The following is a 23,889-nucleotide window of genomic DNA, read 5'->3' on the forward strand; positions in this document are numbered from 1 at the left end:
CAAAAACCACAAGGTCTTCTCAGTGTCTAGTTTCACTGAAGGCAGCTGGATTCCCTTAGTTGCCACGACATTCAATTTGTTGCAATATATCACCTAGCTTCTAGAAAATTTCACAGTATACTCATAATAAAATGAATGTAGGGGGTCAGCAAGTGGCATGGTGGTTAAGGCACTGGACTCCCACATGGCTGACAGTGATTCAAATCCCGGGTCTGGTGGCTTGCTTCCTCCCTTTCCCTCTCTGTTTCTCCCCTCTCTGTTTATTAATGAATGTGAAAGAGCCAAATAGTATGCTAGGGTTATGAAATTAGTTTTGATATTATAGGACCCTGAAAAAATTCCAGGGACCCACAGGGGTTCCTAGACAACACTAGGATAACTTCCATTTCAGACCACCTCTATTTTAATTAAATTCCAGGCAGGAGTACATGTTTGACTGAGATCTGGACACGAGATCATTAAGAGTAGAAATCTGACTCCTTTCCCTTGTTTTGTTTTGTTTTGTTTTTTGGTATTAAGAGGCAGAATTCTGCTCCCTGTCATAATTCATAAAACTGTATTTTCTCTATGCATAGGGAGAGGTTTTAGATATTGATCAAAAAAAGAAAATCATTACAATGCTGAATTTTCACTAGAACTCATTCTGACAACCACCCACATGTGGAACTACAAGGATACATGCAAGAAAAAAATCACTTATCTATTGTTTTTTGGGAGTAGAGGGTGCATGTACTTGCCAGAGAGACAGAGACAGAGAGACAAAAAGCAAGAAATCACTCCCTGGCGGGGGAGGGATGGCCACTCTGCAATCACTTCTCCTCCAGGTTCCTCTCCAGATTTTGGGCATGCATGCCTACCCTAAGTTTTAAGCCACCAGGTCAGAGATTCGAACTATGGTCACCTACATGAGAGTCCAATGACATAACCACTATGCTTTCTGCTGGTCCCCTTATCACTTACCTAAAAGGGACCAGCTTTTAAGAAGGGAAAACAAAAGAAGACATGGTAGGTAACCACTACTATCGTAATTCCTGCTGTGGCGTAGTGCTAGAGACAGTCAAGACTATCTAGGTAAGACAACGTCCAGTCTTCTCAGATTTCTGGTAGACAAAATAACTGAGTCATGAATCCTAATGCAAATATGACATGTTAACTCCCTTCATTGAAGAAAAATGTTTCCCTACCTAAACATGAAAGTGGAAATGGTATTTTCAAATCAAGATAAGCAAAATCATTGACCTCAAGTTATCTATTTTACTGTCTATTGATACCTATTCTTTCATTTTTCTTCTTTCTGTACTGTGCAGACAAATATTTCATAGGCATCTGTATCTTAGCCTGTGTTTTAAACTAATTTGGAGTCTATTTTTAAATGGTTCATTGACCATTTTATATGAACTTTTTTGTTTTCCAAATCCCTATTTCTTTTCTGACATGGCAGGGTTTGGTTGCTTAATACTGTTTATACACTGCACTGTTGGATCTGTAGTTAGAAGCTATCTTCAGTCACAATTGACAAAGTGCCTGCAATTTAACAGCATCTTAAGTACTGGTGATGCTATTAGAGTGGAGTTGTTGTTATTCCGAGCACCAGGTAAGGGGAGAAGAAACTTGCTCATAGAGCCACAGGAGTGAATGATTCTCCTTCAGGTGTGTGGAGGTCAGCCTCAAGAAGAATGCAAACTAGTGGCAAGCTTAATTTATGAGCTCTGTAAGTACAAAGTTAAAGAAGTAATGGACTTAAAAATTGACTCCTTTTAAACAGCAGTTTCATTGGCTGACAGCAGTGTGCAGAAGAGTGGAAGAGAGGACTGTCTTTGCAAGAAAATAAAATGACACTTCGCCAGGTGATGGATAGCTGATAATAACCATCCTATTTCACATCAAATGCAAAGATAAAAAAATAATTACATGTTGAGAAGTACATTCTTCTTTGTATTATGTACATATTAAACAGTAAATAAGATACTTTCAGATTTCAAAACATAACTAAAGAGCATATATTGTAATATTAGGAATCATAATATGCCATCATACCATCATGGTGAACTACTGAATTGGGTCATTGTTCTGCAGTGAAGATAATGTTTTCTTCAATCTCTCCACCAAAAGAACTGAGGAAGCAAGACTATTCTCTCCAGGTGAATTTTTTTTTCCCTACTGGTGAATTTTGATCCAAGAAGACAGGTGCCCCCTAACTACTAATGATTCAGCCCAATATTCTAACATATTCTTCATGACAGGGTTTTTGTTTGCTTGTTTGTTTTTGCTTTTTTTTCATTTGTTTTTTGTTTTTTGGGGGTTTTTTGCTACAGGGTATACATGTTCATGGAGTGAAAGAGAAACACTGAGAAGGAAAATGAGAAATTATCCCCCAGGGGAAGGACTCAAAATCCCTTCTTTTCCATTCTCCTCTTGGGATTTTGGGCATGTACGCCCATGCCCTTGGCATGATTTTTAAGATGCTGGATCTGAGACTCAAACCATGAAGCTGGTCATGTGGGATCCAGCACCTTAGCTTCCATGCCACCTCATAGTCCCAGGTTTCCCTTTTTTAAATGACATTTTAACAATTACTACACTTGAATATCCTTTTAAATAAATATTGAGAGGGAAATATAATTAGGTATATTTGGGCACTTCTCTGAAGCAGGTACAGAGGCCTGCAGTGCTTTTTCTTTCTTGTCTAACCTAACCTAACACTGGTTTTTCCTCACAGGAACAAAGTACTCTTTTGGGAACCAGCAGTTAGCGTAATGGCTATGTCGCTGGACTCCCACGTAGTTGACCACGGTTAGCGTCCCGGACCTGGTGGCTTAAAACTCATGCCGGGCGCGTGTGGGTGCATGCCCAAGATCCCGAGAGGAGAATGGAGGAGAAGGGATTGCGGCGTGACCATCCCCCCTGGGGGTGATTTCTCGCTTTCTGTCTCTATGTCTCTCTCTGTCTGTCTGGCGAGCGCACACGCCCTATAGCAAAAATCTCTCAAAAAAAAAAAAAAGTACTCTTTCTACTCACCCTAACCTCTTTGTTTACCATTTGAGATTTGATTGTGATTTCAAAGTCCCTTGACTAACAAGAATGGAAAACCCTTCAACTGTCTTCTACTATAGACTTTCAGTCACCCTAATTTCTCCTATGGCGGAGACCAAATATTAATAGACCCTACCACGGGAAAATATCCATGTGCCCATATGGACTCTTCTTTCTCAGGAGCCAGAAGGTTAAATAAATCAAAAGGAAATGAAGGCTAGCCTGTGGCCTCGTGGTTAAGGCACCTGGATCCCACATGGCCAACTGTGTTTCAAGTCCTGAACCCGGCAACTTGAAAAACACATTAAGGACATTTGCAAGCACGCTCAAAATCTGAACAGGAAGGAGAGGTGAGGGGGGAAGGATCATGGTATGAATATGTCTCATGGGGGGTTGCTTTCTCTCCCTGTCTCTCTGACTCTCTCTAATGAGCACATCTGCCCTCCGGCAAATGAAAGAGAGAGAGAGAGGAGCAATCATGCGCACCTATATATAACGAGCCTTTGATGATCTTTCCCCAAAGAGGAGGCTCTCTTTCACTGACTCATTTCATTAGCACACAGTTGTTTGAATCAACCACACCGTAGACAGGATAATGACTAATACTTGTATTTGTTATTTGTTAGCACTTAATTTTTTAAAACACAGTTTAAAAGAACATACTAAGGGTCTGAAGTGTTGTTTGATTTTTCAAAAAACATGGCCATAAAGCAATTTCCTTTAGGGAATTATATGTTTTTTTTCGAAGTCAGAATACAGTACTACTTACTTCAACGTCAGCCTTCCCCTCAGGTGGCATTTGAACTACTTGTCCTATTAGATGATTGTCTTAGCATCTTGGCCCCAAATCAAACACACCTCCTTATTACTCAGTCATTCTTGACTCTAACACTATGAACAATTCCTACCTACAGGTAAATTAGGGTTAGTCTTCTTGCCTTGCCTCCAACAAGAAAAGAGAGTTTCCAGCAGGTAGATGCACCATGCTTATTAAAAATAAAAAAATCACTTTAATGATATATCTTCTACTGAGGAAGAAAAAATTTCAAGTAGAACACTAAAATATTCATAAGTATTAAAATCTGTTCTGTTAAAATGAGAAAAGAATGACAGCTTAGATAATCTAGTGAGAACTACTTTAAAAAGTCAGGTAGCTCCTGTTTTGCCCTGATTGGACACATGTATTTAAACAAAGTTGAAGACCATGTGATTGGACATATAGTTAACAGAATAAACATGTCCATCATTTTATGACAGGTATCTATTTTCTGAACCCAGAAATCTTTTTTCTAAAATATATACTTTTTTCCTAAAATAAAGTCTTACAGAATAATCATAGAGAGGAGTGATTAAACTTTTCCATTCCCAAATTAACAATGATTTTCCCTCCATTTGTAGGGAGATACTTACTCACAAATAACTACACAGCCTCTGTTTGATCTCCAGAATACTAGCAAGCTGGTTGCAACAGACAGAGCTAAAATTTGACTTTTTAAAAGGAAAGCAACAAAAATTCAGCAACAACATTGAGCCCAATTAGAGAGGTTTGGGTTCTTTTTCTCTCTCTCTTGTCTTTTTCTCCCCCCTGACTTTCAATAGGCCTTGGGTTTGTTAAGCCTGGCAAAAATGAACATGTCAGCTTTCATTGCAAATCACTGCCTAGCTAAAATGGGATTTTGAAAGGATGTGCCACCTGCTTCATTAATAATAACATCAAATTCTTTTTTCTTGGTTTGTTTTATAGACTTATTCTTCTTTGTTCCACAAATCATTTCTTTATGTGACTACAAATCTTAAAGAAAGAACAAGAAGACTGATTTTTTCCCTGTCACTGTGAATTACATAACTATAAGATATACAGTATAGCAACGTCTTTCTGCCTTAAATACTAAGAAATCACTTCCAAAAAAGAAATAAAAGTTTAAAAAGGAAGGGATAAAAAGAAGAAGAAAGGGAGAGGGAGAATAAGAAATCTAAAACTATATATCAAATAATTGACTTAATTCTAAAAAGTAATAAGTTATTCCTTCAATCTGTTTATTTACAAAACAGTTTTATTACTTATACTGCATGATTCAGAAAGCAAAATAATACTAAAGCTCAATGCTTTAAGATTTTGCTTAATTTCCTATCATGGGAAGTTGGTGTGCTGCAGTACTTACAAGGCACTGAGGGGGTTAACTTTAATACAACCACAATAACAATTATCTTACGATATGCGAATCACCTATAGTTATTGTGCATTGTTTACTTTCCCTCATCAGCCTCTGTCTGCTGTTAGCATGACCTGATTAATATATGGTATTTGTATTTCAAAGGTACAACCGTGAGAATGTCACTTTTTCCTCTAGGTAGACAGGCAGTTTGATGTAGTTCTTTATAATTTCCATACTAACCTCTGATTGATGGAATGCCAAAGTTATAAAATGTTGTCAGTAAAATAAAAACTTGGTCTGGGTGTTTAGTGATTTTTATGATTTTAGCTTTCAAGGGCAAAGCAATACCTCAGTCAGCCTTCTTCACAGTTCAAGGGAAAAATAGTGATGTCTCAACAGGAAGGTACCAGAGCTTTTCTTCATAATGTATGAACCACAGAATGGCAGCTGCTGGTCCTCTGATAGAAATGCAGAACCTCAGGCTGAGCCCAGATCTGCTGCATCAAAACTGGCATTTTAGCAATCACCAGGGGATCTTGGTGTGTTTAAAATTTGAGAAGCTTGCAATAGAGGTTGCTCCCAAGTGAGCAATATAGTCTAGCAGCTAAAAACCCTTCAGGTAGAATGTGAGAATGGCCCCTTTCAACCTAAATCCTAAATTGTTTTATTGTGCATCTGGTAGCAATGGATTAATCTCCCAGACATAATCCAGTGACAAAATAAGGTTCATATGTATGCAGTTCTTAGGACTACTCTGCCAATTAATTCCCAGTCTGATTTTGTTTTGTTTCGTTTTGCCTTTTTAATTTTTTCATTAAGGTCCCAAATCAGTTAACTTTACTTGTCTTTGCAGTGTTAATGTATGATTCATTCTATCATCCTACAGGCTGATTTCTATGTGAGTGAAACAGTTTTGCTATTTATTAAGTTCTTGCAATTAGCTTTAACTTTTCCTCAGCTTTATTGAGGTAAAAATTACAAATAAAAATTGTATATATTCAGAGTGTAAATATAATACTTTCCAAAAGTATACATTGTGATGTGATTATTTCATAAATCTAACATATCCATTACCCATATAGTTATCATTTCTGTGTAGTGAGAACACTTAATATCTACTCCTCAGGAAGTTTCAAGTATGACAACGTAATATTATCAACTATAGTTAGTATAAATTAGATCTCCAGAACCTACCCATTTTGTAATTGAAAAGTTGTGGTCTTTGTCCAGAATCATCCCATCTCCCCCACCTCTTAGCCCTCAGTCCTTTCGACTCTCCATTTCTCTTAGTTAGACTTCTTTAGAATCCACATAAGTAAGATATGTAGTTCAAAACACAATTCTAAAATTTTTATGGAACCACAAAATAACTCAGTTAACAAAAGTCATCTTGAGAAAGAAAACAAAATTGGAGGTATCACAATACTCGACTCAAAGTATATTATAAAGCTATAGTAATCAAAACAGTATGAGGGCCAGCAAGTAGTATAGTGGTTAAAGTGCTGGATTCCACAAGGACACCTCTGTGATGTGAGTCTCAGACCCAGCAGCTGGCTTGTAAAACACGCCAGGTGCATGTGCATTCATGCCCTAAATCCCAAGATGCGAATTGAGGAGAAAGAACTGTGGCATGGCAGTGCCATCTGGGGGTTGCTTTCTTACTTCCTCTCTCTCTGTGTCTCTCTTCAGTGAGTGCACACAATCTAAGGCAAAAATTTTAAAAGAACATAAATAAAAAATTATAAAAACATTATGGTACTAGTATAAATGTAGACACAGAGAACAATGGAACAAAATAGCCCAGATATAAACTCATAAGTATATGACCAACTTACCTTCAACAAAGATGTAGGACTATAGAGTAGGAAAAGAACAATCTCTTCAACAAATGGTGTTAGAAAAACTGGATATCCATAAACAAAAGAATAAAGCAGAAGAATAAAATTGGATCCTATCTAACAGTATACATAAATATCAACTCAAAATTGGTTAAAACAACTTGAATGTAAAAATCTCAAATCACAAAAACCCTATAATAAAACATAAGGGAAAACTTCCTTGACATTGGTTTTGTCAATGCTTTTATTACTATGGCTTCAAAAGCACAAGCAAAGAAAGTAAAAATAATAAGTAAAGCTAATAAAACACAAAGTTTTGGGACCAGCAGTTGGCGTAATGGCTATGTCGCTGAACTCTCATGTAGTTGACTATGGTTCAAGACCTGGTGGCTTAAACTCACACCAGTCGCATGTGCATGTGTGTCCAAGATCCCGAGAGGAGAATGGAAGAGAAGGGATTGCAATATGGCCATCCCCCTGGGGGGTGATTTCACACTTTCTGTCTCTGTCGTCTCTGTCTTTCTGGAGAATGCATGTGCCCTATAGTAAAAATCTCTAAAAGAAAAAGGAAGAAGCAGCTTCTGCACAGCAAAGGAAATAGTCAACAAAATAGGAAGTCAATCTACAGAATAGGAGGAAATATTTGCAAACCAAAATATATAGCATACATAAGAAAATTACACAATTCAATAGCAAGCAAATCAAAATAAAACCCAGAAAACTAGATAAAAATAACCCAATTAAAAAATGAGCAAAGGACCCAAATAGACATGTTTCCAAAGAAGACATACAAATGACCGATACGTGTATGAAAGGTGCTCAGTGACATTAATTATCATAGAAATGAAAAATAAAAGTATAATGCGACATAAACTCACTTTGGTTAGGATGGCTATGACAAAGAAAATCAAGTTAACAAGTGTTTGTAGACTGTAAGCAGAGCTGTAAATTGGTAGAGCCATTGTAGAAAACAGCATAAAGCCTTCTCAAAAAACTACATTATGACCCAGCAATTCTGTTTCTGGATATATACTCAAAGGAATTGAAATCAGTATCTTGAGTGAGATATCTTTACTCCAGCATTATTCACGATAGCCAAGATATGGAGTCAACCTAAGTGTTCACTGATAGATGAATAAAGAAATTGTAGTGCATATACATAAAATAGAAAATTATTCAGCCCTTAAAAAGAAGAAAATTCTGCTATTTACAAAAACATTGATGAAATTAGAGGATATTATGTTAAGTATAATGAATACGATCTGCCGTGATTTTGATTAGAAAATCTTTGACTTAATTTATATTGAAAAAATTTTACATGCGACCAACATATGTGGCTCAAAGAAATTGGGTAGCTACAAAATTACTTAAATGTATTGTTATTATTTAATTAAGCACACATTTATACAAGGAGTCTACATATTTTTTTCTATAAAGAGCCAAATAGTAAATATTTTAAACTTTGTGGGCCAAGGGGCAAAATTTCTTAATTTGTATTTTAATGTAGTATTCCCTATTATCAAAATATAAAAATTATTGTGAGCTCTTGTCAGTACAAAAGCAGGCAATAGGCAGGATCTGGCCCACAGGCTGCAGTTTGCTAATCTTTGATTCAGGTCAACAATCTAGAGTGTACTCAAAGAATGAGTATCTGATAGGTAAGAGCCATTCTGTAATAGGAACCATATTTATACTGTGGAGATAGCAGTCCAATTGTCCACGTGGTTCCACGTCAGTGAAGACTTTTGTCTAATGTGGCCAAGGGGCAATTAGACATTTCTATGCTTCTGAAGAGACAGAATGAGGATAACATGCATTTAGTTATTATATTTTCTTATACTATAAATGAGTGGATACCACTTTGAAATTCAAAGTTGATAAGTTTCACCAAACAAAAGAAAATGCGTATTCTAATAGGGAGAGCAAACTTACTAGACTCTGTAACATTAAGTGATAAGGACAATTTGTTTACAAACAATCTGAAATACTAAGTAGAAGAGTATTACAGATCAATGATTACAGTTTTAAACAACATCATAGCTGAGAAATTCATAATTCTTCATTTTCTTTTTTCCAAAAATAATCTTCAACCTAACTAATGACAGGCTCCAAACAGGCTATGTTCAAGGTCAGAGGGAATGTTTGGCATTTTCCTTTAGCTTTCAAAGTTAGTTTTAGGGGCTACAGAAAACTCAATTTCTCACCCACATCCTTTGCAAACATTGCTAAACCATCACAGAGCATTCTCCCTGAGCCTGAAAAGACTGCAAATCAAGTGATCTAGCATTCAAGAGAAAACCTCTGGCCAACCTTGGGCTATGTCCACATTTTTCCAAAGCATAGGGCTTAATGCTAAAAGCAAAGACAATCCACTGAGCATGAAGGCAAGCAGATTTCTGTACTATATCAATATTCCTACCCACCATTTCAGTGACCTAAGATAAGATACTGGGGTAGTCTAATATAAATCTGGATCTCAGGACCAGCAGTTAGTGTAATGGCTATGTTGCTGGACTCCCACGTAGTCGACTGCAGTTCGCATACCGGACCCAGTGGCTTAAAACTCACGCTGGGCGTGTGTGCGTGCATGCCCAAAATCCCGAGAGGAGAATGGAGAAGGGATTGTGGTGAGGCCATCCCCCCTGGGGGGTGATTTCTTGCTTTCTGTCTCTCTGTCTTTCTGGTGAGCGCAAGCGCCCTATAGCAAAAATCTCTCTCAAAAAAAAAAATCTGTATCTCAATAATCCAATAAAGAGTACCTAGCTTCCTTGTCCTAATAGAGTCAAATGATAGGCAGCTTTCAGTATATGCTACTTCTAGGTTGCATTGGCTACTGCCTATCGGTCATTAGTAAACAGTGCCTAGTCTGAAACTACAGCATCATGTACAAACATCTATTTTTGTGAAAACTTTTTAGGTTCTGTTACAGATTTACAGATGGTAACAATTCCTTTTCTTCCATTCTCCTCTTAGGATCGTGGACATGCATGCATATATACTTGGCGTGAGTTTTAAGCCACCAGGTCCAGGACTCGAACCAAGGTCGACTACATGGGAGTCCAACAATGTAATCATTATGTCATCTGCTGGTTCCAAGAAATATTTTTTAAATGGCACCTAAAACAAAAACAATGCCTAAATATATTAAGAATGAAATAAATGGTAAATAACATTGCCTCCTGAATATAAGGCAATTATTTTAATTATAGATCTACCTGTCTTTTCCTCTTCCAGTAGATCTGCAGAATTCTTGAACATAAGGCTATATCAATACAGCAGCATCTAATAGTAGGAATCCCAAATTAATAAACCATAGGAGACTTTGGGATTCTAGCACCATTATCTGTGCTTCAGATTTCTTAATCAGTAAAAGGAGAACTTTATAATAAATACTTCAAAACTGATCAAACAAAGGTATTAAAACTCTATAGTGCAAGGTAGATGTTCAATAAATGTCTCCCAAATCGAGTCAGTAAAGAATGGATTTGACTGGAGAGTACCTTCCTGATAAATAGCTGAAGTTTGCACTCCATAGAGAAAAGAGGATTAGACATTGATAGTCTACCCATCCTCTCTAGGATGACAGTGATTCCTTAAAGCGGTCTCTAAGATAAAACTTGAAAGGTGGCTCTTTTGCTGCAGTGTATGTATATGAAGTTGCCCTGGAACTTTCAACAAAAGAAAAAGGAGTATGATGAATGGCTCTGGTCAAAGCTCTTTTTCCCTAAACCAAGGTTAGGTGCCAGAATACCACGGGGAGCTTATCAGCTAGCAAAAAGTAGAGAGTTTGTATAAATATCAAGCTTTGCTCATTGTAAAATAAAGTGGAATCTGATAGAAAATGAAATACTGCTTCTTACACAATTGTTGTCTTCTACTTCTCTCTGTTCAACTGGTCTAGTGTTTCTGGCTTCTCTGCAGCCCAGATGCTGCCTCGTGACTTGGCCAATCTCTGAACATCCCCAGATGGAGTTCCAAGGTCCTTACAGTTGCAATCGCTATTACTGGCTCGCTGCTGCTGGCAAATCTATCAGAAAATAAAGATATGCTATGAAAGTTAATAACAGTCTGTCACTTTCATGGTCGAGTCACAGCTGTGAAACATACCCAATAATGGACTAAAACTTAGAGTACAAGTAGCTTCATCACCATGTAATTCAAAGCGACCAATACGGTCAGGGCAAGAAAAATTCATGCTAAGCAAAGCACATGCTAGAGGAAAAAATGCCAGAAAAAAAGTCAGTATAGGACATATTGTCATTCTAAAGTTAGATTTCTTTTCCAGAACTAAGACTTCGTTTTTTCTTTCTTTTTTTTAGAATATCAGTCCTCAACGAAGGTAGATCCTTACGTGTGGCGAATATTGGAAGCTGATGACCCATCTGGACATCTTAGTCTAATTCTTTGCTATTGTGCTTCCCAAGACGGTTCTTCACACCTTCTCTGTTTGTCTTCTCTCCAGAAACATGTGTGATTCTACATCCTTGACCACTTGGAAGTTACTTATGACCTGGGACTTGTCTGGTTAATGAAGTATAAGTGACAGTAATACATTTTACTACTGAGACTTTTTTAAAATTTTCCCAAGGGCATGTGTGCTCACTAGACCAAGGCAAAAAGTCAGAGAGAGGGAGGGAAAGGAAAAAAGGGTCCCTCCAGGGAGTGTGGTCATGCTACAATCCCTTCTCCATTTCCCCATTCTGTTTGGATTTGGGGTGTGCATTCAGCAGGTTTTTCAAGCCATTAGCTAGTCATGTGGGAATTCAGCTCCCTTAACCCCCAGGCTACATTGCCAGTCCCAATTCTGAAAAATTCTAGAAGCCAACACAGGATAGTTGTGCTACTTCACCTCTGTCATGTTGTTCTTGGAGGCACCGGTGACACGGGATCCGCTGCACCTTCAGTTGCATCTACAGTGAGTAGAACACCATCAGCAGACAGAGTGAGTGAGATATGGCTGTTCTTGGTGATTGGTCACTGAGATTTGGGGGTGGATGGTGTCCATGGTATAATGTAATGACTCCTGACTGGCACGGAGGCTTACTCGTTACTTTTAAAAGGCTCGTTTAAACCACTCAGTACAATCCTGATGGTCTGGGGATCACGTATCTTCAAGCAGGAAGTCTTCAGTAAAAGATTAAGATAGCACAGATCAAGCATATCTTTAGAGTTCTCAGTCGTGAGCAGAGGATGCAGTGAGATAAAGAGCTTGTTTCCATACAGGGCAAGGAAAGATAACCCCTCTGCTTCACTCATGGACAATGTTCCATTAAGTTGTGGACAGATGCCGCAACCCTACTAATTCTGTTTCACGTTTTTCTTAAATCTTTGGTGAAGGACAAGAACTAGCAAGCGCCGATTATAAATGAATAGGTCATCAATCTCCCTTGTTGTGGCTGCACTTGGAAAAAAGACAAAAATGATGGGCTGTGTTTGCGTCCAGATTTCTGAGGTGAAACTATGGCTGGCAACGAAACGCATAAAACAGAGAAGAGCAATTCACTGAGTTATACACTGTGAAGGGTGAATCTGTTGCACGTCAACTATACGTCCATCAAATATATATATATATATATATTTTAATTTGCTATAGGATGCATGTGCTCACTGGTAAGAGACACGTAGAGAGAAAAAGACAGAGATTGAGAAAGTGAGAAAGCACCCCAGGGAAGATGACTACACCAGGGAAGATGACTACACCACAATTCTTTTTCCTCCATTCTCCTGTCAGAATTCTGGGCCTGCAAAAACATGTACCTGGCATGTTTCTTTCTTTGTTTTTGTTTTTTGGGTTTTTGGTTTTTGGTTTTGGTTTGTGTGTTTTGTTTTTGTTTTGTTTCAATTTGTTTTTAAGTCACTGGGTCCAGGATTCAAACCACACAATCAGTCATGTAGGACCCAGCTGCTCTAATCACCATGCTACTGGCTGGCCCAGTTAAATAATTCTGAAAGGGCAAAGAGGCAAAGGAAAGGGCTTGGATAAAGAGAAAAGATTTTAGAAAAGACATTTAAGTAATACCAACATATTTTTATGGGCACAGGTTGTTTATTAAAAATTTTCGGCACCAAAATATCTTAGAAATCATTTACTACAAACTTCTATATATGTGACTTGGTGATCTAGACTTTGGACATTCACCAAAGGATAACTCATCAAAGGTAATATTCACACATAATTCCCTTCAGTAATTAGATAATAAGTGTGTATTAGGCCCAATAAAAGTCTTTTAATGAAGTGTGTGACTTCCTGACATACTTTGGCTTGTGCCTTACAAATGTGCAAGAACGAATTGTAAACTCCTCCAACAGTCTTTAGTCAAAAGGGGGCAATCAAAATTTTAAAGGCTGACCTGGTACAGCATACTGTTATAAAATTAATAGTGACAGCCCTAATGAAATTCTTTAATGTGATGATTAAAAAGAGCTCCTATGAAATAAAGTGCAAGTGTAATTTAAAAATGCATGCTTAGCCCTGGAGACATGAAGGTTAGGCAAATGATCTGAGTTTTTAAAACTTCTTTTCATTAATAATAGCTTACATTTATGTAGGGATTTTCACTTTTCCGAAGCACTTTTTGTAACTTTTACCTAATTGTATCCCTATACCACGTCTGTTAAGTAGTCACAGAGGGAATAACAATTCCCATTGCCATTGAGAAACTGCTTCCAACAGAGGTTATTAAAGGGCTTGCTCAAGGCCAGGCAAATCAATGGGGGAACTAGCATTGGAAACCACATTATGTGAGTCCACCCTCAGTCAGATAACCAACTCCAGTGGGTAATAACACTCTTGCACAGGAAAGTCATTCTCGTAAATGAGATTTTATTCTATTCTGTTCAAGAAACCACCACTTCAAGTAAGAAAGAAGAAATCCAGAGATGCTGTAGAGACAAATAATGAAAACTGATCCATGTTTGAAAAATGCATCCTGTGAAGATAATGCCCAGAAACTGACTGCTGGAAAATTTCGAGTCAAAGGCCAAGCGAGGACTTGCTCGAGTTAATTCCACGAAGAAACAACATACAGATTTTTTCCATATAAAATTTAAGGTGGGACAGCAAGGGATACACATCAGAAGATAGGATGATATGAGATTGCTGAGAATATCCTAGGAAAAGGATTTCCAGATGTTTGTATTATTAAATCCTTTATGCCAATCCATTCCTGAGGCATTTTAAAAGCTGGGTACAGAGTGCAGCCAAATTGGGCAGGATAGACTCTGAAATTAAAAGGATGCTAACTTTTTGACAACTAACCTGTAGGAGACATCATTCTAAATGGTATGGAGCTTCTCCCAAGTCGTACTAAAGTTTGGCACCCTGTTTCATAAGCATAGATATTCACTCAGCATTTCCAGAAGTCTCAAAAAGTAACCAAAACAGAGCACCATCTTATAGAATCTGCCCACTTTTCCATCTATCTCAATAAGCCACTGCATGTATGTCCACATAAGTTGATAGTACTAGTTGGTTTTCAGGATTTACAATGATCTAAGTGCATAGCATCACAGCTGAGTACACACAGTATTGACGTATCTTCCAAATGCTTGTATTATGATCAATAAATACAACAGAAACAACAGAAATACTTTATATGAAGGGAATTTTAAGAGGATAGTGACACCTTATTATAAAGATCGAGAACATAAGAAAGTCAAGAAGGTTCATCTTATTTTTCCAACTCTCACCACCACCATTCTAACTAATTCCCAAGAAGGAGCCAGCCAATTTAGGTATAAGCATATGCAACCCAAGTATTACATATAATGATCTATGAAGAAAAAGGCCAAAGATAGAAATGGGGTATGTTGAAAAGGACACATGTACCTTCTGGAATAAGAACTGTGAGGCAGTTTCTTATACACTTGCTTGTATAAAGTGAACTCCAAAATAGGTTTGAAATCAGTTTCCAATTCTTTGCTAAAGAAGCTGTGCATACCCTTAACTCAGTGCTTTAGGGTATAATTCAGTCTGTTTAGATTTTTATTAATTAATTTATTTATTTAGAGAGAAAGCCAAAGACGAGCATCCTCAGGCCAGCCCTGTAGCCTAGTAGTTAAGGGAGCTGGATCACATGGCCAATGATGATTCCAATTCTCACCTCAGCGGTTTCTAAAATATGCCAGGCACATGTGCTTGCATGCATGCCTCAAATGTTGGCAGATGGAGAAATGAAGTGAGTGCACCGTGCCCATGCCTCACGGGAGGGAGGGAGTGTTTTCTCATTAGTTCTCTCTCTCTCTCTCTCTCACTCTCTATCTATCTATCTATCTATCTATCTATCTATCTCTGGTAAGCATGCATGCCCACTGGCAACACATACACACACACACACACAACACACACACGCACACACACACAAGACAAGCACCCTTAAGAACCCACACTGTAACTTCACTCCCCCACTGCTGGCCAGCATGCACAGGTCGACCTGGAACCAAACCTGCGCTCCTCCCTGTTCATCCAGCATTGCAAAGGTGCACATAGCCGCTAGGCCTCCACGCCAGCCCCAGCAGAAGGTATCGTTGCGCTCAGTAACGAAGACACTAAACTGGATTGTTGACGAGTTCGATGGTTTAAACGTGACCCCTCCAAATTCAGGTGTAGCTTGAATGGTCGTAAGAGGTGGGGGCTTTTTAGAGATGATTAGGCCTGAAGGGCTCCTCTCTTGTTAGCAGGATTAAGGCCTTTTAAAAGAAGCTTCAGACAGTCTTAGCCAGTTTGCCTTTACGCCTTAAGCACGTGAGTATGTAGCAAGAAAACCCTCACCAGACCAAATCCAGAGCTTCCCAGCTTCTAGAACTGTGAGAAATAAACTTACGTTTGTCACGATAATCCAGTCTCAGGAATTCTATTACAGCAGCAACACACTGAGTTCCTAGGACAGACGACACTGCTGGGTGAGTGAGTGATTCGCTAAACCCGGTAATGACAACGATGATGTGGCTCTTGTCTAACCTCCGCACTCTTTGAATTCTACATCTATAGCAGGGAACATTCCATTTTTTTGACTATAAATTATTACTTTTTTTGCACTTAAATAATCAGTTATAAAATTCACTATCAGTTTAATCAACCCCAGGTTGAGGTATTTTTTTTAGACGGGAGGGAAGCTAAGTGATACTAATTTTACACACAGTATGAAATGCATCCTAATATCAGGACTGCCTAAGAGTATCCAGGGTGTTTCTAGACCTGATAACCACAGTACTTCCTGCTTAGAAATGAGTTTGAAATAAATCAGTCCCTCTGTTGTATTCCATAACTTTCTAAATTACATGGAGGCCTCTATCCCAGCATAGAAACTCAGAGCACAGCTGGTATCTCACTCTCTATTTGATAGCATGAATACCTGCACAGGGCTAGGTAAAGCTCATGCAAAATTTGTAATATGTGAATAGAATCCGCTATCCTACCATTCCTATTGTAGAGCACCTTCTACTTTTCCTCATATCTCCTTCAAGTTTTAACCAGAAAGCCCCTGTCAACAAAGGGGCAGATTATCATTTTATTAGTACTGATATAACTATCAAATTATTATATACACCTTACAGGATTGATGTGAGAATTAAATAAATAACATACCACATGAACATCTAGCACTGCATCACACATTTAATAAGCAACAGATTAATAAAACTGTAGTAGTTATTACTTTTCCTCACACTCCAGTTTCTCCAAAATTTTCTGTAAAAGGTTCTTCCATTTTCCTAGAGAGCCCAACCATTTGTCCAAAAATGTTGTATTACTAAAGTATTAAAAATCTATTCTGGCAGTGGGAAGAGCCCTCCTCATGTAGTAAGAGAGAAAAACGTGAACCTACAAGGCCAAAATCCTCTTTTTTGCAAATAAATGAAGGAAAGGATACCCAAGCACTGGTGCATTTTGGCTGTTCCATCCTGTGACACTGGTCTTATGTAGACTATGGTGATTGCAATGAATAAGAAAACCAGTCCCTGTTTCTCAGTTTAGTGCAGGCTGTGATAATTCTGAGAGTGGTGAGTTCATAGCATGAAACATAACCTAGCCCATGTCTATGTATGAGGGTACAAGGAAAGGAAAGCTGTTCTGAGTTGAATTTATGGTGAGATCTAAGAGAGAATTTGGCACAAAAATATTTGAAAAGGGTATTGATTGAGAGGAAAAAAAACTTAAATTCAGTGAAATTATTTTTTTCTTCAAAAATGCTAATTCTAGGGAACCAGCAGTTAGCGTAATGGCTATGTCGCTGGACTCCCACATAGTCGACCGCGGTTCGCGTCTCGGACCCGGTGGCTTAAATCTCATGCCGGGCGCGTGTGCGTGCGTGCCCAAGATCCCGAGAGGAGAATGGAGGAGAAGGGATTGTGGCGTGACCATCCCCCCTGGGGGGGTGATTTCTCGCTTTCTGTCTCTATGTCTCTGTCTGTCTGGCGAGCGCATGCGCCCTATAGCGAAAACCTCTCAAAAAAAAATGCTAATTCTAAGCCAACGATGTTATAGGTTGTTAAATTTAGATACATTTGGGGGTAATTTTCATAGTAACATTTACAAATCTCAAAAAAAAATTAAAAGACAACTTGGAATTAATTGGCAAGGCACAAAATATTCCAGACAGAAGGAACACAGTCAAATGACCTGTCAGAGACTGCTCCACAGTGTGAATGAGACATGGTAAATGGGAAAGACGGAGGTGGAAGGTAAATTGGAGTGGCAGGTAGAGATCACATCACACAGCCCCTGTAGACCAGGTTACCTGGCATATGGCTAACATAATACAGATGACAAATGCTTATCAACTAAGGAGTAAAGAACTTCTGGAAGTAAGAAAGCCATTACTCGTACAAAGGTGCATTGGCTAGTAAACTCCTCTCTCAGACACAGTCTTTAGGCCTGATTCCCAGACTCCAATCTCCCTCTCTCTCCCCATTGGCCACCTACTCCATGGGTACTGGGCTCTATTCTGAACCAGCATCTGTGACAGTTCTGTAGCATTAATAAAATGACTCAAGTAGGTGGGTAGTATGCTAAGTATATTGTGGCAAGTAAAACACGATCTGTAGAATCAGCCAAACCCACACTCAGTGTGCCTTAAAAGAGGAGAAACAGGGCCAGCAGGCGTCATGGTGGTTAAGCATTGGATCCCACATGGCCAACAACCATGGTTTGAGTCCAAAACTTGGTGGCTTGAAAAACTTCCAGAGCACATGCACGTGCATGCTCAAAATCCTAAAAGGAGAATGGAAGAGAAGGGGTTGTGGCCAGCCATCCCCATAGGGTGGGGGTGTGTGTGGGGGGGTGATTTCTCACTTCTCACTTTCCCTCCCTCCCTTTCTCTCCAGTGAAGCACATGTGCCCTATGGCAAAATATCTCAAAAATAAGGAAAAAGAGAAAGTCTATGTGTTGTGATGGGAAAAAAACAAAATGCAAGGGCAATATATCAATAATTATTGGAGCTGAGTGATGGCAACACAGACTTTTATGTATTATTCTCTACTTTTGAGCATCTTTCAAAATGTACATAATAAAACAATTTTCATAAATATAGTCTCTATCACATATAAGTAACTTAATCTTGGACAAGTTACTTCACTGTTCTGAATCTCAATTCCTTGATTTATAAATGGGGACAATGCTTGCCTCACAGATTTGATATAAAGATAAGGTGAAAAGACACAGAAAAGGAAGTAAGCACAGGGCACAGAGTAAAAAGAGAACTTTGCAGGCATTAGAGTTTTTATTCTGGATCCTGGGATTTCTTGAATTTCCCTGAGCAGATGAAACACCTGAGGATCTGGTTAAAATGTAGCTTCAGTTTCAGTTGATCTTGGAAGGCCCAGGAGTCTGAATTTCTAATGGGCGTCCAGGGGATGCTGCTGTTCCTGGTCAGTGGACCCCATTTTGTGAAGCCCTGACTTTTGCTTTATTCCTGAGGTTAAACTTCTGATTGTATCCCCTTCTGATGGTTGAATTTCTCTCTTATTCTTTTCTTCTGATTGAATCCCTGGCTAGAGAATTCCCTAGAACTTCAATCTCCCTAGGACTGAGGTCTTGTTCATGATACCGGATACCTGCAGGGTCTGGAATCTTATTTCTGGTTTTTAGCATGGAGTTAGCTCCCTGGCAGTAATGGCACAGACTCTGATTTCCTGCCTGGATTTCTGAGAAATCTGCGTTTCTAACTTCACTACTGCTTTGCTGCCACTGATTTCCTCCTTATGCCTATGAGAACCTCCTTAGACTAAACCAGACATGAGCCACTTACCTGCAGCAGGACTGGTTATTTGTCTTGGCAGAGTGTAGACCTTTCCAACTCCTTTCATCTGGATTTGTTCTGAGTCTTTAGATCCAGATCTTTCCCTTAACCCCCTCTCAGCAATATTTCCTGGCCCCCAATGCTTTCATCCTATCTTAATTCTATTCTGTGCTGCTACAATAGAATACCACACACTAGGTAATATATAATGAACGGAAAATTACTGGCTCATAATGATGGCAGTCAGGAACCCCAAGGTCAAGAGGCCAACATTTGGTGAGGGCCTTCTTACCATATAACATGGTGGAAGGCATCAGATGGGTAAGAGGGGGTCAAACTCATTCTTTTCTAAGGAACTCTCTCCTTTGATAATGGGATAATGGCTTTAATCCATTCATTAGGGCAGAGCCCTCATGACCCAACCATCTCTTAAAGGTCCCACCTCTCAACTCTGCTGCATAAAGTATTAAGTTTCCAATCTTGGGAGACAGACTCAAAATATAGCACATGTGTGGTAAGAAGGAAAATTTCAATACTGGAAAAGAAGATGGTTAGCCTCATCAAAGGAATATGCATGTGTAAGTATGTACACACCCTAACTGAAAGCAAGCTTCAATCTATGAACATGAAACTTCCATACACTAGTTCATACAGAACTGTAGAACAAGGTTTAGAATGATTTTTTTCTAGCCCGCTAATTATAATCACCCTTATAACTTATAGATGAGCTAGATGTCTGAATTCTAAAACCCTGTTAGGAAAAGAAACCTATCGCTTTGTTGCTTGTACTTGGATTATCAGATATGCCCTGGGAAGGTTAGTAGAAAGAATCATCCACCATGTATGTATGTACGTGTTTTTCCATCCATCCAGGAACAATCACAAAAGCTATTAAAAATCATGGCCAAGTCAAACATTGCGAATAATACACTCATGTTTAAACATGACTCTTCCATTTGACAGGAGTAGCCTTGACACACTGCCACCCATCATTGCTTTCTAACTGATAGGGGTATTCCACATCTTTCCAACAACATTAAAATACTGTTTGCAAAGTCATCCATCCACAGTTAGCTTGAAGTGGAGTTTCTCATTCTAATAAAAACGGTATCACTTAAGGTTCATGGAAACTCAACATACTTGAACAGTTAAAAATGCTTTGCTTACAACTCACAATTGCACCTGGGACTCATTTTGTGCCTAATATTTCCTCTCTCATGAAACCTTACCTTACTGTTAAAAAAGAGATCATTTCTTAGTTTTTTAGTTGCTTTGTTTCTATTCAAGATTTCTAGGGTACATAAAATTTGATACAATCTAAGCTATAGGTTTGTTAGTAATCATATTTTGAGAAGCAAACTTTACTGAGTTAGGTAATAATGATGGATATTTGTTGGGTTTTGGCTATTCAGCATCTATTTCCTCCTAGTCTTTTCTGGGAAAAATCTCCCAGATGTGCCCTGAGAAAAGGCTATCCTGACCCCACCTGTGGAGACATTAGAGAGTCTGATGGATTTCACTCCCAGCTCCAGGGATTAGCATTTGGTTCAGGCTTTCCCTGGCAAGTGATTTGTTTAGAACCATTTTTAAAATAAGAACTTCATGGACTGGTTCTATTGCCTGGCGCTTAAGGGAGCTGGATCCCACATGACTAACTGTGGTTTGAATTCTGGCTCTGGTGGTTTAAAAAACATGCCAGGTACATGTGCGTACATGTCCAAAATCCCAACAGAAGGGAGAAATGGAGCAGAGATCATGGCATGATCACATACAATTGGGGTGGGGGTGCTACCTCCCTCTCTCTGTCTCTGACTCTCTGGTGAGTACGCATGCCCTCTGAGGTGAAGGAAGGAAAGTGACACTTCTGCTGCACCTACTGAGAGACGGACAGGTGCTCTTTCCTGTGCTTGAGGATCAGAAGATACCAGCTGCCACAGCCCCCTCACCATCAGGGAGAAAAAGAACAATCTGAGAATTAAACCAAGGCAAAAACATGGAAGTGAGAGGTGGGAAGGGAGCTTGACAATTTTCTAAGCTCCTGACCTGTTGCTGACTTTTTAATAACATGGACCAATTCATTCCATTTTTGCTTAAGTAAGTTTGAGTTGCATTTTCTGCCACCTGCAATCAAGAGGAATACTAGCAAATGCACTATATTAAGTGAGGCTAAAATGGAGAGCCTGAGAATACTCAAGAAACATAACCCTTACCACGTTGTACAAAACCTAGGAAAATCGCCAATGACTAGTGTGTAGATAACGTGGAAAGATAATATACTTTCCTCTGAAGATTATTCTATGTGTAAGTTTTCGCTCCATTGGTCAAGAGTGTTTTTAATTGCTTATTTGAAAACCAAGCTGCTTTTTTTGTGTCATTTAGATATACTTACATGTTAGTTATGAAAAAAAAAATTGTGTGAAAGTCACAGCAACCCAATACATGAAGGCATTTTTCTAAAGGAAAATTAAAACTTAAAAATGTTATTTTATTTAAAGATTTTATTGTAATTAAAAGACACCAGTTGGTAGCATGGTGGTTAAGACACTGAATCACACATAGCCAACTGCACAGATGAGTCCTAAACCTGGACACTGGGAAAACACTTAAGGTGTGTGTGCATACGTCCCCACAATCCCAAGAGGAGAATGGAGGTGAAGAGATTACAGTGTAGCTATTTCCCCTGTGGGGCTGATTTCTCACTTTCTCTCTCTATCTTTGTCTCTCTCCAGCATGTACACTCGCCCTACAGCAAACTTTAAAAAAAGAAAAAGAAGAATCGGAGTACTTTCAACTTTTTGAGCACTGACTCTCTTACAGCTATTCTTTTTCGACTTTTTTACATCTCATAGTCTACTTCCAGTGAAAGATGACACAAGACACTGCTACACAGTAAGAACCTGATCAATATTAGCATTGATTATGATGCTGATGAAGCTGCAGGGGGTGCACGAACGTACATTTCATTGCTTCATTTTGATAAAACCAGCCTGTAACTCACATAAAACTGTTTCTTTAAATGATGTTCTCCGATAATATAGAATAAGTCACATTAAAGTAGAGCCACTGACAATTACAACTGGCTGCTCTCCATCTCACAATCAGCTTAATCCATAGGTTGCATCTAAATTGACGCTCCCATTTTCAACTCAGTGACTCTCTGGATTTCTATTTTGGAGCCTTTATCACATTGAATAAGTATTGATCAAAACAGAGAAAAAACAATCCCCCTCAGACACCACTTTCCTCTTAGGGACCTTTACATTCTAATATTCCATGATTCTGTGATTTCGATGATAGCATTATCTGAATAGTATATTCTCTGGGAAGTAAGGTCATTTAAATACCAAAATTGTCCTTGAAAACATTTCATAAATCATGCAAAGCAGTGATAATGTGAAATAAATAATTCTAGTGGCAACAGTCAGACTGCAATTGGGTAGGGGTGTCAGGAAAAATCTTATCAGTGTCTGCCCTAACAGGACCGTAGGGACAGTGATGTAGAGTATGCCCAGCGTTGGATGTTGGAGAGCTTCCGGTAATGAAGGAATAATGTCACCCAAACTATAGCACTGGAAAGGATATTGCAGATCACTATGTAAAACCTTCTCTTTGCTAATAAGTGATCTGAGGGCCGGAACAAGTAATGGACATGCCATGGCCATACAACTAGCAATGGACAGCCCATACACAAAACCAGCTCTCCTCATTGTTCCAGACGCCTCACCTTGACTCTGCCCACACTCTTTTTCTCAGACCTTGAGTCAACCCAAGAAAATTCCTCCCCCTTCTTCCTCCTTCTTCCCATCAAGTATTCTAGGCTCTCTGCCTGGTCCCAGGTAGGTCGTCTTTTCTCTACAAACCCTACATAAAATTTTCACTGGGGAATTGTTCCAAGCTGTGCATTTCCCCCGTCTCATCTAAGCTTAGGTATTATTAAGTCCTATGTGATGCCATAATACACGCATTCACATGCTTTTAATATATCCATTTGCATTCTTTTTATCATTTATTTTATTTTATTATTATTTTTAAAGTTGTGTATGTGGCATGTGTGCTTTCTAGAGGGAGACAGAGAGAGACAGAGAGGGGGAAAGTGAGAAAGCAAGCCACCAGGTTTGGGACTTAAAACCACAACTGGCCATGTTGGAGTCCAGCACCCCAACCAACACACCAACTGCTGGCCCCTCCATTTGCTTTCTATGTAATTTCTACCAACAGGAAAGTTATAGACAAATAAAGTGATATTAAGAGAATACTTCCATTTACATATTTATTAATAGTTTTTTATAACAAAAGAGTAAAGAAAAACATTTTGCCTAGTTTACAACACTATTTCAGTGTGAGTGTATCATTCAATGTGATGGCAGGTCTTAGAGATTTCTTTCTCAGCACTTACGTAGTGTGATAAGTAACACTCTAAACCTACTATAGCAGTCCTCAAAGCTGCTTGAGAGAGAATTTAAAAGGCACTGGGAAAATGAATTTAGAGAAGCATGAATATTCATTTTTTTAGATAATTATTTTTTAGACATTCTGATAAAAAGGGTCTGGATTTGCCTTGTAGAAGACAAATGGAAGTCCAATATGGAATAGTTGTAGTAGACTAAAATTTGATCGAATGCTCT

This window comes from Tupaia chinensis, unplaced genomic scaffold (assembly GCF_000334495.1).
Source record: "Tupaia chinensis unplaced genomic scaffold, TupChi_1.0 Scaffold000389_1, whole genome shotgun sequence".
Taxonomy (NCBI): domain Eukaryota; kingdom Metazoa; phylum Chordata; class Mammalia; order Scandentia; family Tupaiidae; genus Tupaia; species Tupaia belangeri.